At 45.7% G+C, this 16,309-nt stretch overlaps 1 long non-coding RNA gene across 1 annotated transcript; it reads right to left on the reverse strand.

The window, feature by feature from the left end:
• Positions 1–450: 450 nt before the first annotated feature.
• Positions 451–4,484, reverse strand: Gm35039. The gene is made up of 2 exons (XR_375721.3): positions 3,817–4,484; positions 451–2,768 (listed from the first exon to the last, which is right to left on the reverse strand). It is a non-coding gene; the product is annotated as a predicted gene, 35039 (long non-coding RNA).
• Positions 4,485–16,309: the final 11,825 nt, after the last annotated feature.

Here is a 16,309-nt window from a genome sequence, read left to right on the forward strand (position 1 = left end):
GATCTCTGAGTTCAAGGCCAGCCTGGTCTACAAAACCAGGATTATATAATATATATATATATATATATATATATATATATATATATAGTATAATATAATTAATATATAATATTATATAACACTATATTTATATTATATAATTTATTATACTATAATGTAATAATTTCTTTATATTTATTATATATTGCCTAGAAACCCTAGGTATACAGGCTCCTATAGTGAAGAAACATAAGGGAACTCTATGGTCAGAGAACCTGGATCCAAACCCCAGTCTTGTTACTTGTAGCTGACCTTGGACCAATTGCATAACTTCATGGGGCACCTGTCTATACTGATGACTGTTGGAAGGGGAAAATTAACCTGATGCAGAATGATGAGCAGGTAACAAGTAGTAGCTATTATTACCCAAATTGTACACTATGTTCTCGCTATTCCATTACAGGATAGATATTTCAGGACCAAATAGTGGTACTTTTATTTCCCCTATCGTTTGGAAACCCTTCACATGGGACAGTAGGTAGATCTGATCATGGAGTCATCTTTGGAATCACTGAGTTTAAGACATATTGATGCTTGTGTTCCATTCCTGGAGGTTTTAATTCATTTGGTTTTGGAAGTAAGCCCAACATCGTTACTGGATAGTCTTAGTGGTTCTTGGTGTGTCCTTGAGGCACCGTTTCAATTACCTGGGACCTCAAATCCCTGAAAACACAAATCCCCAGGCCACACCCCAGACGGACTTAACTGGATACCTAGGAGTATCTGTGCATTTGAGAACCACTGTTGTAAGGGAAGGCGGGGAGAGTGCTTCATCTCAAATATGAGGTCCAAAGACAGACAGGACCCTACAGAGATACTTGATCATAGAGGGTGGGATAGCTCCAGTGTGCCAGGTTCCCATAGAGCCACAATACACAGACTCTCCATTACTCTAACCTGGGCTAGCTCCAAGGAAAGCCGTATTTTCTGCAGAACCCTCTTTGTTAAATGTTGAAGTACATCACATTAAGACTACCAAACAATGGCCGGGCGTGGTGGTGCATGCCTTTAATCCCAGCACTTGGGAGGCAGAGGCAGGCGGATTTCTGAGTTCGAGACAATTCTGCCTTTCTCTGTATTCCTCAAGTTTCCCAGAAAGGCCACGGCTCCTGATATGCCTTCACTTGGGTTAGCTCCATAGCTGGCCTCAAGGCATTGTGCTTGTCCACTTTAAATTCTCTGTAAAACTGTCATAGGCATGTGTTGTGTTTCTTAATATAAAATTTAACATAATAAAATCTGCCAGGAATCCTTTTTTTTTGTCCTGCCAAGATTAGGTAGTCAAGGTGACCTCAAAATAATCCTTGAATGTCTGCAGAAGCATGTTACAGAAGCCAAATCAGCAGTTAGTCACATCATAACAAGCAGATGGGGTACATTTCTGGGTGGGGTCAAGGACTCAGGGTTGTCAGGAACTTATCTTTCAGGAACTTGAGTCAGACAAGCTTGTTCTTAGGTATCAAGATGGATGCCTAGCACAGAATGGAGTTTCTTTAGTCACCACAGCTGGGCTGGGCCCCTGAATAGAATGTGCTGTGGGCACATGCTACCTCTTTTCAGCTTTGAGAGATCAGAGGGCGTTAGAGCTCCCTCTTAACGTCCTATCACAGCTTAGAATTTGCCTTGTTCTCTTTTTGTCTTGATTCCCAAGGCTCAGTTAGTTAGACAGTTACTTAGTTAATTATTACTAAAGTTTTGAGTCAGGGTTTCACCCCTATCACAGGTGTTGGTCTTGGAAATTCATCAGTAGCCCAAGCTGACCTTGAACACATGCCAGCGATGAGTTTAACACTTCTCATATCCTGGGTCCCTCTGGATTCACCCATCTCCGTTTCATCCACTTCCCCTCCCCGATCACTTGACTGTTTTTTGTTTGTTTGTTTTTGGGTTATTTTTTTTTGTTTTTTTGTTTTTGTTGTTGTTGTTGTTGTTGTTTTGCTTCCTCCCTATCTTTATCCTCTGCGCTGGTTCTTTGGCTCTCGTTCTGATGATTCCATGACTTGTTCCCTTGCTTAAAGACAGTGCAAAGTTATCTAGGAGTAAATAGTTAAGTGTTAGAAGGTTTTAGTGTGGGTTTCCTAGTGGGTGTTTACATACAGCCCAAGTAGGAAAACGTGGATCTTTTTCCTGTGGGCAATTAAAATAGTAAAAAAAGTAACAAAACACAGGCTGCATTCATTCCACTAGAGACTACATTGGCATCGCTCTACAGTCAGACAAAGGATAGATTGTGTGGAAAGACATCTCTGTTCATAAATTCCATACCATCTGGAGACACACCAAGGCAAAACTTAATGCAAACATTTATTTTCCAAAGGGAGAAATGATGGTTGGAAGAGGTGGGCAGGAGTGAGCCCTGGTGCTGAAGAGCAGGGCACCATGGGAAGTTTTCTCCATAAGAAAGAGATGGGGTTACCGATCCTCTGAGAGTGTTGGCATGCCGTCTGAAGTCAGACAGAGACATTGAAAGTGAGGAGAAGGTGAGCCCTCCGGTGCTGGGTAAGGCTGAGGTGACTTACTATAGACCACGGAGAGCTCTTTTCAAGAAAGAGATTCCATCCAGAGAGACTAGCTGCTGGAGGAAAGTGACCCTAACAGGACGTTGGGCTCTGATGGAGCACGCTGTGAGAGGATTGTGCAGTGGCTAATCTTGGTTTGGCACCTTGATGGGATTAAGATGGAAAGATGTTCCCTGCATGGGGGTGGCACCATCTCATGGGAATCCATTCCTGGAATGAGTGAAGAGGAGAAACTGTGTGTTCCAGCCCCCTTCTAACTCTGCTTTCTTACAATGAATAGAATGTGACCAGACCAGTCGCCTCACCCTTCCCAGCTGAGAAGTGAGCCTCTAGTTCATTTTGAGACAGGGTCTCTCTGTATCGTGCTGGGTGGGCTGGAACCCACTATGTAGACCAAGCTGACCTTGAACTCACAGAGTTCCCCTGCCTCTGCTTCTCAAGTGAAGGTGCATGTGGCACCACGGCCATTAATTGATTTCCCCCCTCAGCACGATGGATTATCCCCTCAAACTGTAAGCCAAATAAACCCTCTCCCCAAACTGCTTTATGTAGAGTATTTTGTCATAGAGTTGAAAAAGTAACTAGCAAACGAGCCATTATCAAAACAAACTAACAGAAAAAAAAACGTATGAAAGTTCCCATGCCACCCCACACAGAACGGGGCTTGGATATTCACATTTGGGAGCCTCAGGAAAAGGCAGGCGGGCTGCTGCTTTCCAAAAGGCAGAGGAGGAGGCTGACCACTCAGGTGGGAAGCTCAGGCAGACTGACTCTCCGAGCCAGGTGATGAGCTGTCTATCCTTTTCTGCTTAGTCAGAGCCCATAGAGAGGGCCCAGCAGAAAGAAGTCCTTCAGTGACTCCCAGACAGCATGGCATAAAATGGCGACTGAGTCACAGCTGCCTGGGGTCGTGGCCAGACCTTCCCAGGCCCTGCATGGTGATTCTCTCTGATCCTCTTGGAGCAGTGAGGCTTAGGGAGCTGTCACAGAATGCTAGGAACAAAAGGAACCTCAGACATGGTGTCTCCGACATTCTGCCAACCTTCTCCAATATATGACCTCACTGGCAGTTGGGTTTTTTTTCCCAGCTACTGTGATAAATCACAATGTTGGGAGGCTACAGCAGTTCTGCTCATGTTCAGAGCTAACGTTTCCTTTCTGCCTTCGACCTCACAGGCCCTGGAAAGGTGCTCCAGTTCCCACAGAGCCCTTCCAGCTCCTTCCATCTCCGTTTTTCTGGGTAGCGTTCTTGGCTTACCAGCGAGAGCTCTAGGTTATTAAGCAGGAACACGGCGCTTCCTGTTTCTGCCCTCCAGCGTTGTTCAGCATGGTGGCTCTCCCTGGGATTTGACAAACCCCTCCCAGGTTCTTTCCAGTGCCAGTGCGAGGAGTCCAAGATCATCTCCAAGTCCCCCTTGAATTCTGGATGCTGCCGCCCTCTGAGGCCTCACTTAGAAGCTGACTCAGCTGCAGGAGGCTGGGCTAGTGCCTGACTGCCTGCCCTCCCAGGAAGGTGCTGAGCCCACAGCCTGAGGAATGCCCAGGCCGTCTGCCAAGAGTTCCTTCCTTTTTCATGATCCAGTTCCTTCGTTCCTCATCTCCCAGTCTTGAACTACACTCAACAGTCCCCTGCGGGCAGCGGTGGCAGTGTGGAGGTGGCAGGGAACTGAACTGTGTCTCCAGCCCAGTATCCCTGGGACAGTTCCTCCCCAGCGGGACCTGCCTGGTTAGATCAGCCCTAGGTCATCCTGCTTGACCCTGAGCAGAGGTAGTGTCCATTGGTGACAGTCACCTCTGACCCATGAGGATGATTGACAGTGTTTAAGATGCCATCGACCTCAATTTTCTAGGCCTCTAGCTGAAGGCTCTCCACCTGCCTCAGGCCTGGCTCTATTTTTGCCACCAACTCCTTCCTCCCAGAACTTTTTTGGCTCCTTCTTAAAAAAAAAAAGAAAGAAATGGGTCTGGAGAGATAGTTCATTGGTTAAGAGCGCTTGTTGCTCTTGCAGAAGACCCAGGTTTGATTCCCAGCACCCACATGGGTGGCTCACAGCCATCTGTAACTCCAGTTTCAGGGGTCCCGGCATCTTTTGGCCTCCAGGGCACTACATATATGTGGTACACCGTCATACATGCACACAAACCACATGCACACATTTTTTTTTAATTAAAAAAATTAAAACAAACTAGACAAGGTTGCGTCTTGCTGTATCTACTTCAGAATTAGTTGACATTTTATGCTTCCCCCTAAGGAAACAAACAATACTGCTCTTATTTTTTCCTTGTAGATTTAACATCCCCTTCACTTTCTCAGAATGAAATTGAGCGCCAGTTATCTGTACAGTAAGAAAGCTCCTCATAGTGTGCAGAGTCCAGCAAGGACTTTGCCCTTCTTCCTGGTTTTCCTCTCTCCTGGGTGTGTGTGCCCCTGAGAGAAGGGTAGGGGGAGAATGACACTCAGGAGAGGGAAAGTGGGGGCAGGAGGCACACACACACACACACACAGTGCCGACCTATTGTTCCTGAGGTGCTGGCTACACTCATTGGGGCAGCACCCTGGATATTCCTCCCAGGGGGCCAGAAAACTGCTTCCCCAAGATCAGATCATTTAGTGCCTGTGTTTTGTCTTCTGGCCTTTTCTTCTTCAATAATAGCCTTTCCTGATTATTCAGTCTGTGCACCGTGTATTCCTCCCTGTTCCCTTAGCAAAGAGAATTGCCCTTTGTGCTCAGCTCCTGGGGGAGGGAACTGAGTGAATCTCCCACCTGCTCAGGGTCAAAGAAAGCTTGGCCCCAGGGAGGCAGGGTGAGGGGTCTGAGTCTAGAATACAATCTCCTCTGGTGAAGTGTAAAAGACAGAGCTAAGCTGTGGGGCCCTTGAAGCTACAGCTTGCGGGGAGGGGGGGGGGCATGGAAGGACTGAACTAGGCGACCATTGCAAAAACTACCGCTGTCCTCCTGGTTTCTGCCCTCATCTATTTTACAGTACCTGGTTTATCCAAGGCTCTGAGAGATGAGTTTCCCAGGAGGAGCCAGGATCCCGGTGGGCTCCGCCTCTGCCACTCTGTGACCTCATATGACACTGACCCTCCCAGGGTAAGCCTCCCTCCCCTGGCCCCCGGGGTGGGGTAAGAACTCCTGCCCCACCCTCCAGTTTCCTGGGCCTGATGTGAGAAGCAAACCCAACAGAGTGAGGAAACGTTGTGTGAAGCCAAAGCTCTTTGTGAGTCAGAGGTGGAGTCTCCTGTCTTTCCCCATAGTTTACCAGCCACCTCCCCCACACACACCCAACTACCCACAAGCATCTGGTGACCGCGTGCTGTCCCCTAGTGGCCAAACTGCACCCAATTCATTTCAGTGAAAGTCATACGAAAAAGTAAATTCGTTGTGAAAAAGAATAACAAATAAAAAACGACAGAAACGAGCCCAAGATGCAGTCAAAAAGCTCAGAAGATCACCAGGTGATCTTAAACCTAAGACTGAAGACTAGGAGAGCTCGCCCTTCCTGGCCAGCTCCCAGCTGCTGCCCTCTAGGCTAAGCCTGGGGGAAGCCTTCAGACACCAGGCAGGGGCCTTCCCCAGTACGGTCCACACTTCCCCAAGACAAGATCAAGAAACGGGGGAGAAATGAAAGTTAGTGGCTGCTCTTCCTCAGCTCTTTCAAAGTCCCCCAAGAATACAAAACACTTGGCGTGTATCCTTTTCTCTGTTGATATTGAGACATCAGTTGTCTGGAGAGGCGCTCCAGTAGATCAGAACTAAATGAGCCATGTGTTCTGGGCGCTCTGAGAGAGCTTCCTCGGATGTGATCTCGCTGGCTGCTCACAGCCTCGAGGTAGGACTGCCTCGTGTGAACCTGGGCGGTCACATGCATGCTGGGGAGGGAAGAACCTTCTTCCCTATGCTCCTTCGCTTGCTCCGTGTGCTGTGCTGGGATGAGAAGAGGCTGCAGGGTGGAGAGGAAAACGTACCACAAAACAACGACAATAACAACAACAACAACCAAAACCAAAAAACAAACAAACAAACAAAAAACCACACAACAAAACAAAACACAAACAACAAAACCCACAGCCTTTTCCTTCATACCTGTGCAATAATCTTGTCAACAGTCGCCCTCTAGTGTCGGTGAATGTAACTGACCTGCTCACGTGCTTTCCCTTCTCTGCAATAGATTTACAGTGAATCAAGCGCTTCTCCTCTCACCTCCTCTTCCCTCTGCTCCCCCCCCCTTTCCCGTTCCTTCCTCTCCCCCCTCATTCTCTCCCCCACCCAGTTTTTTTTTTTTCCTGTTGGTGATGGTGGTAGGGTGGTGGTGGTGGTGTTTTTTAAGTACGGAGGGAAGTAAGGTCTCATTATATAGTTCACATGGGCTTTGAATTTGCCTCAGCCTCGAGAGGGCTACGACCACAAGAGTGCACCACCCTGCCTGGAACAGTCATGCAACCGATTCCCAGCTTTAAAACTCTATTTCCGGCCTAATGACTACAACAGGCTCTACATCTCCTGTCCTGAGCAGATGGCATAATGGGCTTCAGATGCCCACAACAGATCAGGGAGGATCTTGTCAACTTGGTGCCAAGTAGTGCATGGCTTTCATAATACCGGCAAGCAGCGCACAGGACAGGCACAGAGGCCCCAGGGACTCACAAAACCACGAACAAGCCATTGTATCACCTGTTCCAGGCCTGGGTTCCTGAGGACTCCTGTTCAACCCTCTGATGTTATTGAAAAAAAAAATTAATCTCAATCAGGGGCCTTTGATTATTCAATTCCCAGGTAGAAGACACACATGAACTTTAATTTATAATAAGCCTTTATCAGCACTAAAGCTGGGCAGATATCTACCCTCAATGCTATTAGAATCTACTTTCCTATCGATAACCCCTGGTTCTTACTTTGTTCCATCTGGGTTTCTCTTAACTCCGATTGCATAGCCCCCACGGCCATGATTTTAAGATCCTTACCCCATAGCATCTTCTCTCCACCTTCCTATCTCCCTCATGGTTCTCCTCCAACCTCAAGCCTGGGACCCCCTAAGCCCTGCCTATCTCAGTTCTGCCCAGCCATAGGCTGTAGGCATCTTTATTCACCAATCAGGAATTACTTGGGGGGCAAGGTCACATAGCACCAGGTGGGACTATGTGCACACTCTCTCATCTCTGGGGGCAATCAGGCCTTGGGGGCTGCCCAATATTTAGCTTTACAATACAAAGCAGCAGCAGTCCAACTGACTGAACTCTACATCACAGCACATCATTATCCACAAAGTTCACTGTACGCTCAAGAAACTAATTGCCAGATGAAGTCAGTTCAGCATCATCCCGGAGCACATGTGGACCATGGGCTGCATGGACTGACTGTACACCCTTGCATGTGAGTCATGACAGTTCCTGTAAACACACAGAAAGCCTTCTTCCCGCTCTTGCCTCTCAGAGAGGCATCTAGTGAGGTCATGGCTGGGTCCTTGCTCAGTCTTCTCAGGCTGTGAAAACACGTTTCACAAACATCTGTGCGCCGTTTCAGATCCCTCAGGAAAACCTTGCAAGGTAGGACGGTTTGTCCTGCTCTAGGTATTAGTTAGGACATCGAGTTCAGAAAGGTTAAGAGTCTTGCACAAGATCACAAGGTTGATGAGGAAAGGGCCGATTCATATGAGCTCCAGAAAAAAGGTCCTCCTTGGTAATGACAGCGTTTCTGACCAAGGACAATTGTGGACACTTTGAGGTGGAGTATGACCCTGATAGTGTCTTAGGTGAGACATGTCACAGATTAGATTTGCAAATCAAGCCATCAGGTAATTTAGCTATGCATAGGTGTGACTGGAGACAGAATGCTCATCGTTCCAATTTCATCCCTATGTCAGCCCTATGGCTGAATCTGTCTGTCTGCCACAAACAGATGTGTGAGCAGATGTGGCCTAGCTTACCACGTAAGAATGCAGAAACCCCAGGCTTAGGGACTAGGTGGTTTAAATTCCACTTCTGCTGGGCTAGAGAGGTGGGTGGCTCAGCAGTTAAGAGCACTAGCGTCTCTTCATGAAGACAGAGCTCTTCCGGAGGACCAGGTTTGATTCCCAGCACCTACATGGTGACACACAGCCTTCACTATCTCTACTTCCATAGTATCTGGAGCCCTTTCCTGGCCTCCTCAGGAATTGCAATGCATGTTGTGCACGGACATACATACTGGCAAAACACCCATACACATAAAGTATTTAAAAATGAGGCAAAAAAAAAAAAAAGCCTACTTGTGCTATATCTTAAGGGTAGGGGGAAGGTACATATATTGTAGGACAGGGATGGCAAATGAGGAGAAGTCGAGAGGATGAGTCCAGGACAGCCAGGTCATGTTATGCAGAGCAATCCTGTCTCGAAAGACAAAAACAAACACATGGCTTTTAAGGCCCTGACCATGAGTAAAACATAACCATTCCTAGGAGGTGATGGCTCTTCACATGGCTTAAAGAGACAGTGGGGGCAGGGGGAGCCCTTGCTCTGAAGCAAAAGTTTGTCTGTACACAGGGTCTTAGCTAAGCCACTCATAGACTAGCCAGTGAGGAAATAATGTAACTCTATGTAGTACTAGTCTCTGCACTTTTATAATGTAACTATGTAGTACTAGTCTCTGCACTTTTATAATGTAACTATTTAGTACTAGTCCATGCACTTTTATAATGTAACTATGTAGTACTAGTCTATGCACTTTTATAATGTAACCATGTAATACTAGTCTATGCACTTTTATAATGTAACTATGTAGTACTAGTCTATGCACTTTTATAATGTAACCATGTAATACTAGTCTATGCACTTTTATAATGTAACTATGTAGTACTAATCTCTGCACTTTTATAATGTAACTATGTAGTACTAGTCTACAAACTTTTACAATGTATCTCTATGTAGTACTCGGCTACACACTTTCAGATGTCTGATCTCACATAATGTTTGCAGTAGCCCAGTTTCCATGTTGGCAGTGGTCACACCCAGTTACAGTAGTAGTTCCACTTAACACAGAAATCTAGTAGAAGTGTTCTCTCCTCCTTTTTCTCCTCCTCCCCCTTTCTGGCTGTTAGATGATCTTTTACTGAAATAATGTCTTTTGTATTTTGTGAACTAGCTGGTTGTTCTGCTGTTAATGTCATCTATAATGTTATGAGGGTGGCAGCCACTGCTGACACTATAGCATAAGGACTGTGCTGGACCAAGGATTTCTTAAATAGTTCAAGCAAGTTCTCTAGCTAAGGACCAATCAGTGCCGCACATGTCCAACAATCTCTTCAAAAGCGGCATTTCCACTGGGTTTAGTCATTTTCTGTTTGTTTCTGTCTCCTGGTGGTTCCTTGGGGTCATTGAGATGAGAAAGGAGGCAAAAGATACCATTGAGTCAGGGTCTGTCTGTCCTGACGATCCTCACTCTGGGTCAGACCTGAATGATCAGCTGCACTGTAATTCTCAGGTCATTCCACTTATCAACTATCTTAGTAATGTTATCACCAACCTTTCGTGGAGACAGACCCAGGGCCTGACCTTGGGAGCCAGAGCAATGCGGTGCCAACCCTGCCAGCGAAGCATTGCCAAGACATGGCTTGGGTCCAGCTGAGGTTGGAATAACAGAGATGACTGATGTCTGGTGATCCCTAATTCAAGACAATTGAAGAAAGTCACACCTTGACACCACCTCATCTTGTCTCAGCAGTGCCCTGTTCTTGACATCAACATAATTCTGGCACTTAAGAACTTCCTTCTAGGTCTAAGAGTGGGATTAACTTTGATCTAATGTTCAGAACTTCTGGTACAAAGCAAGGACTCATGTCCAACACTAGCCCTTTCTCTTTTGAGAAGTCAACTAGCCCTTGTCTGTCTCCACAAAGGTCTACTTTGCACGTGTGGTCAGAGGACTTATACCAATGAATGGTCTTTCTATATGAAGGTAGCCTGAAAGCCTGGTAGCCCATCTAAGACAGGAATAGCCTGTCAGAGTAGTTCTACCTCTGTGTGTTACTGTCTGTCACTCTTTGTTTTTCTGTGTCTGTCTGTCTCTGTCTCTCTCTTCTCTGTGTGTGTCTGTCTGTGTGTCCTCTGTGTATGTGTCTGTCACTGAGTGTGTGTGTGTGTGTGTGTGTGTGTGTGTGTGTGTGTAGGGGTGTCTCTGTGTGTTTGTCTCTCTGTGTCTGTGTGTGTTTTTCTCTGTGAGTCTGTGTGTATCTGTGTGTGTTTGTGTTTGTCACTGTGTGTGTCTGCCTGTGTGTCTGTCTGAGTCTCTGTGCATGTTTCTCTCTCTCTCTCTCTCTCTCTCTCTCTCTCTCTCTCTCTCTGTGTGTGTGTGTGTGTCTGTCTGTCTGTCCATGTGTGTGTCTGTCACTAAATGTGTGTGTAGGGGTGTCTCTCTTTCTGTTTGTCTCTCTGTGTCTCTGTGTGTGTGTCTATGTGTATTTGTGTGTATGTGTATGTGTCTGTGTTTATATGTCTGTTACTGTGTGTCTGTATGTGTGTGTGCATGTCTGTCTCTCTGTATGTATGTGTCTGTCTCTTTGTGTATGTAAATGTCTGTCTCTCTGTGTGTGTCTGTCTCTCTGTGTCTATTTGTGTGTGTGTGTGTGTGTGTGTGTGTGTGTGTGTAGGATCAGTGCAGAGGAGCAGGAGGCCCATTGTGGGTTGATGTAGAGAAATAGGATTGCTCTAGTCCTAAGATAGCTTAGGTCCATATCCAAGCAATGACTGTCCCACTGCCCAGTCCAGGTCAACAACCACCAACTGAAAAGTATTTCTTGGAACCTAGAAAAAAAAGTTTCAGGAAAGTCAGACACAGCGCAGGTCTCCTGGTGGAAGGTCTCCAAACCATCCTGGTATAACTCAACCATGATTGGACATTACCAACCCAGGTAATACGGCCATGGTGCCTGAGGTACATGTCTGCTTATCTAGATCACATGGACCAAGGCTGAGGGTAGACAGGCCAAAACAAGCAGAGCTTAACCTGGCAACATCCCAAGCACTGGTCTCACCACTGTCCCTTCTGATTTCTCAGCTGGACTGACAAAGTCTGCACTGGCATGGCTGAAGTCTATACCCACTCCAACTTTAACCATTTCTGTTTATAGCAGAGCCCTGGCAACAACACAAAGTGAAGCAAAGGTGAGCTTTCTTCCACGAAGTAGAGTTCCTGAATCTTACTTGCTGGAAGTTTGAGTAACCGGTTGTTTAAACCTCACACACACACACATACACACACATACACACACACACACACACACACACACACACACACACACACACACACACACACACACACAGCCACTTCAGTTGGCTCTGCTTTGAATGTACAGTCCCAACCAGAGACCCCAGGAGTGATTACTTAAGTCCTTCTGTTTCGTCCGAGAACCAGCTTCACTGGCCTTTCTTGTTCCAAGATTTGCAGAGAATTGTCAGAAAGACCCCATTTCAGTCACTGGCATTTCAAAGGGGTTCTTGCAGAGGCAAAAATGGTTCCTATGCTCTGAGGACATTTCCTTCACCCTTGAATGTTTATGGGGTGCTCACATGGATCGGTTGCTTGCCAGTTCCGAGCCAGAACCTTTTCTGTTTGGAGGAAGGATAATTTACTAAAAACTGTTTTAGGGGGGTTGTTGTTGTTTTTGTTTTCTTAATTTCCAATTTTTTTTTCCTGGAAACACACCTTCAATTTGTTTTTTGCAAATTAAAGAGTATCACTTTTGGGGGCTGGAGAGATGGCTCAGTGGTTAAGAGCACTGACTGCTCTTCCGAAGGTCCTGAGTTCAAATCCCAGCAACCACATGGTGGCTCACAACCATCTGTAATGGGATCTGATGCCCTCTCCTGCTGTGTCTGAAGACAGCAATGGTGTACTCATATACAGAAAATAAATAAATCTTAAAAAAAAAGAAAGTATCACTTTTGCTGATGCATAATATACCTTCTGTTATCATGATCTTCAGGGATGTTTTCCTAAAACTCTCAAATCTCTTTCTTCATTGCACTAAAAATACTTGCATAGGTGGAACTCACGACTTTTGGCAAACGGTGAATTCAACATCTTCTCTCCTTTCTCCACCAGAGAACAAGTCTACAGCCACTGGAGCATTGCCATGTGTCGCCAGGGGCCACTGGAGCATTGCCATCCGTCACCAGGGGAATCCAACCTTGGCAAGTGTCAGTGCTCAAACTGCGCTGACACCCGGTGGTAAAAGAGCTTCAGGGTCAGGCTGTCTCCCCCACTCTGGGCTCTCACACTAGTTTGAACAGGATTTCGGGCCTGGTCTCAAGGAACAGCTTCTGGGGTCCTACACGATCCGAGGGGGCCTGGCACTAAATGTCATGTGATGTGTTCTTCGGTGTGAAAAGGCTTCTGGCTGTGCGCTTGACTTTAATCTTCCGTTTGGGACACTTGATTCGATTGCCTTAACAAAGGAGGTTTTTCCCCAGGAGTAAGACGGCTGTCAGGCTTTTCAAGAAAGTTCTTGTGGCAGCAGAAGCTCTCTGGTGAGGTTTCCTTCACCTCTATATTTCCATTCATGTTAGGGCCACTGTCTAACATGTACATACCACGCTAATGCCTGGGAACTGACTTCTGTTAATCTCTCTCATCCACAGGCTGTCGTTGAGTACTTGCTGTTTAGAGACTCTAGTTAAGGGAAGGGACACAAAGAGGAATGAAGAGTTCATCTCTGGTTGGAGATTAATTGGACAATCAAGTCAAACATAAGAAATGATGCTTGCCGACATGATAGCAATGAGTTTTCAATACTCAAGGAATAATAGCACCTGCTAGTGTTTAAGAAGGAAGCGCTGGCGCTCTGCTTAGCACATGATGTCCGGGCAGCTCTTTTCTCGTTGCTGGAAATGAGGCTGTGACTTCAGGAAGTGATGACAGGACAGAGCACCTGCTCCTGTGTGCCAGCATCTCTGCGCACATTGCTAACTCCACAGTTGTAAATGGGAAACTTTATCTTAGATAATCCACAGGTGAAGAAACTTGGGCTGAGAAAGGCTAAGTAACTGTGCCACTAAGTAGAAGCTGCAGACTTCTAAGGAAGATCAGCCTAACTTTAGAGCCTGTGTTCCTTTGCTTCCTCACTACTTCCATATCCCTTCCTTCATCAGCATCACCCCATGTCAGGCAGTTGGGGGTTTAACTTGAGAAGTTTCCAAAGCAAGCAGACGTCGATTCCAGGAAGCAGACGCTAAAGTTGGAAAACTGGTGCCCTCCAACATCTAAGCCCAACCCTGGATGGGCTATCTCAAGACCTGGACACCTAAAGGCCAGGCTGGACTCAGGAATAAGCACTTGCATATGTCTGCTGGACTGGTTCCTGTAGCACTGAGCTGGTGAGCAGCATCTACTACTGAGCTCCAAAGGGCCTCTGACCACTTTAGTCTCATCATAAAGACTCTTCAGAAAGATGTCAGCAAACTCCGACTTGGAAACAAAAAGATAGATTAAAACAGGACTTCAGTGAAGACAGTAGACTGATATATAGTCTACTGGCTAAGTATCTTGACTGTGCAACAAATTGGGTTTTTAAAAGTGTTTTTTAAATTTATGTGTATATGGTGTGGGTATGTGCACACGAACACACATGCCCTCGGAGAATACAGGATGCCCTGTGCCTGGGGAACATCCATGTTCACTTCCCCAAAGTGATACTGATGGCTGACTTGGGTGTGACAGTGGCTGTCACTTACTAGAGGTGTCACATCACAATCTTGTGGATTTGGAAAGGCGCACAAAAAGGGCTGGAAATGTAGCTCACTAGTTGAGTGCTTGTTTAACATGCTTACGTTCTCAGGTTCAATTCCCAGCAATGCAGTTAACTAATAACCTAAGGAAGATAAGAAGTTATATGTGACTGTCATCAGACACAAAGCACTTTTACTAAAAGGGTTGTAAATGTAAATGCCTTAATTGAGCTAGAAGAATTCAGCAAAGGATTAGGTAGGAACTCTCAAGATAACTTGTGCTTCTTTGTAAACAGTTCCCTATGTGCTCAGAAAAAGGTTTTGTGGATCAACTGATTAAAACCCAGAGAGACTATCCATCCTGATCAGCCTGACAGAGACCTCTAGTGGCAAATGTATTTACTACAGATCTATATTGCAATCTCCATGCTCTGCGTGAGGAAGATTGCCCATGTGGAGACTGATCATGTTTGGGAAGGATTGTCGTGGATGAAGAGGACAAATCTGAAAATAGTAGCCAAGGAGTTATCATGACCTTTAAAGTCAATCCATCGCTTTCTAGCTAATGCTGGTGTTCCCAACACACAAATGGCATCAATTTTTAAAAGTCACATATGTGAAAAAAGGTTTTAAAGTGTTATCTTACCTTGGTGTTGTGACAAATGTGTGCTAGTTCAGCAGTATGAGGCTGAGAGGCCAGCAGAGGCAGGAGTAGTCCACAGATCTGATCCAAGGTTAGCAGCTATGGAGCAGTGTGGGCTGTTGGTGACTGTGGCTTCCTGTCTGGTCTGGAGAAGGCACTAGATCCCCTGATCCTTTTGGACAATGAGTGGAGATAAACTTGCATTCTTCAAAACGTGCATAAGCGAGTTCTGGAACGGGTTCTGAAACAGTCTTGGAGATCACTCCAGTCAGATTCAGGGATAAGCATTGCCTACAAGAACTCTGAGAAACCAGGTTCCCAAAAGCCATCTTTTAAAGGAAGGCTGGTTGAAACGTTTCTGGAATATCAAAATCTGGTCTACCAGCAGGAAAAAAAATCGCATTCTAGAAAAGGAAGATAAATGTAAAAAGTATTACATTAAAAAAAATTTGTAAAAGTATTACAAATGCTTGCTGAGATAAATGAAAACGGCCATAAGCAGGGACTGGAAATGCTGACAGTAAATACACAGGATCTTAAGAAGGAATATTCTAAGGGGGAAAAAGCCATTTCCACAGCTAACCAAACGAAGAGAGGTTGAATGGAACTGTGGAAACCAGTGGACTTGCATAAAGATCAACCTGGAATAGAAAGCAGAAAAGGCCATGGTGAAAATTGGAAATTTATAGTCACTACTACTGACCCTAAGTGTAATGAGCCCGCTTATGTTTTCCCTGAGCCTAAAGGAAAGGAGAAAATATGAAGTTGGACAGTACTCATCTTGAGTAAGCAGATCCTCAAGGGAAGGAAGAACTAAAGCTCAGGATTTCTTGTCAGTTGTTCAGAAAGCTGTTATGGCTGTGGGTTATAATTAACGTACAAATATGTGAAGTGGCTTTTCTTCATTAGGTGTATCCTAAAAGGATTCGCGTGTCTTGCCTGTAAATTCTTCAGTAGTTGTGAAGGAAGCCGGAATATATCATCCCAAAATATGTCTCTTTAACATGAATAGTTTTGACCTGCAGGCAGCAGTCAGGAAAACTCTTTAAAACAGGGCATAAAGCTGGCCCATGGTGACGGCTGATCACCTTTAATCCCAGGACCTGGGAGGAAAGCAGAGGCAGGTGGATCCGTAGGAGTTCGAAGTCAGCATGGACTACAGAGTAAGTTTCCAGCCAGTCAAGGCACCATAGAGAAACCCTGGCTTGCCAAACCAAGGTAAATATCAGGACATAAAATTATAAAGAGGTCTCCACTCCCATGTCTGCAAGGAACATCAGACATTTATCACTGAATGGGACCTCTCAGCAATTCAGATGAGGTAGCTGAGGATTCCACGAGCCACTGGCTTATTTCCACACTCAGTGTTCATAAGGAAGCATCCATGAAAACCAAGGCCACACCTCA

Source organism: Mus musculus, chromosome 3 (assembly GCF_000001635.26).
Source record: "Mus musculus strain C57BL/6J chromosome 3, GRCm38.p6 C57BL/6J".
Lineage (NCBI taxonomy): Eukaryota > Metazoa > Chordata > Mammalia > Rodentia > Muridae > Mus > Mus musculus.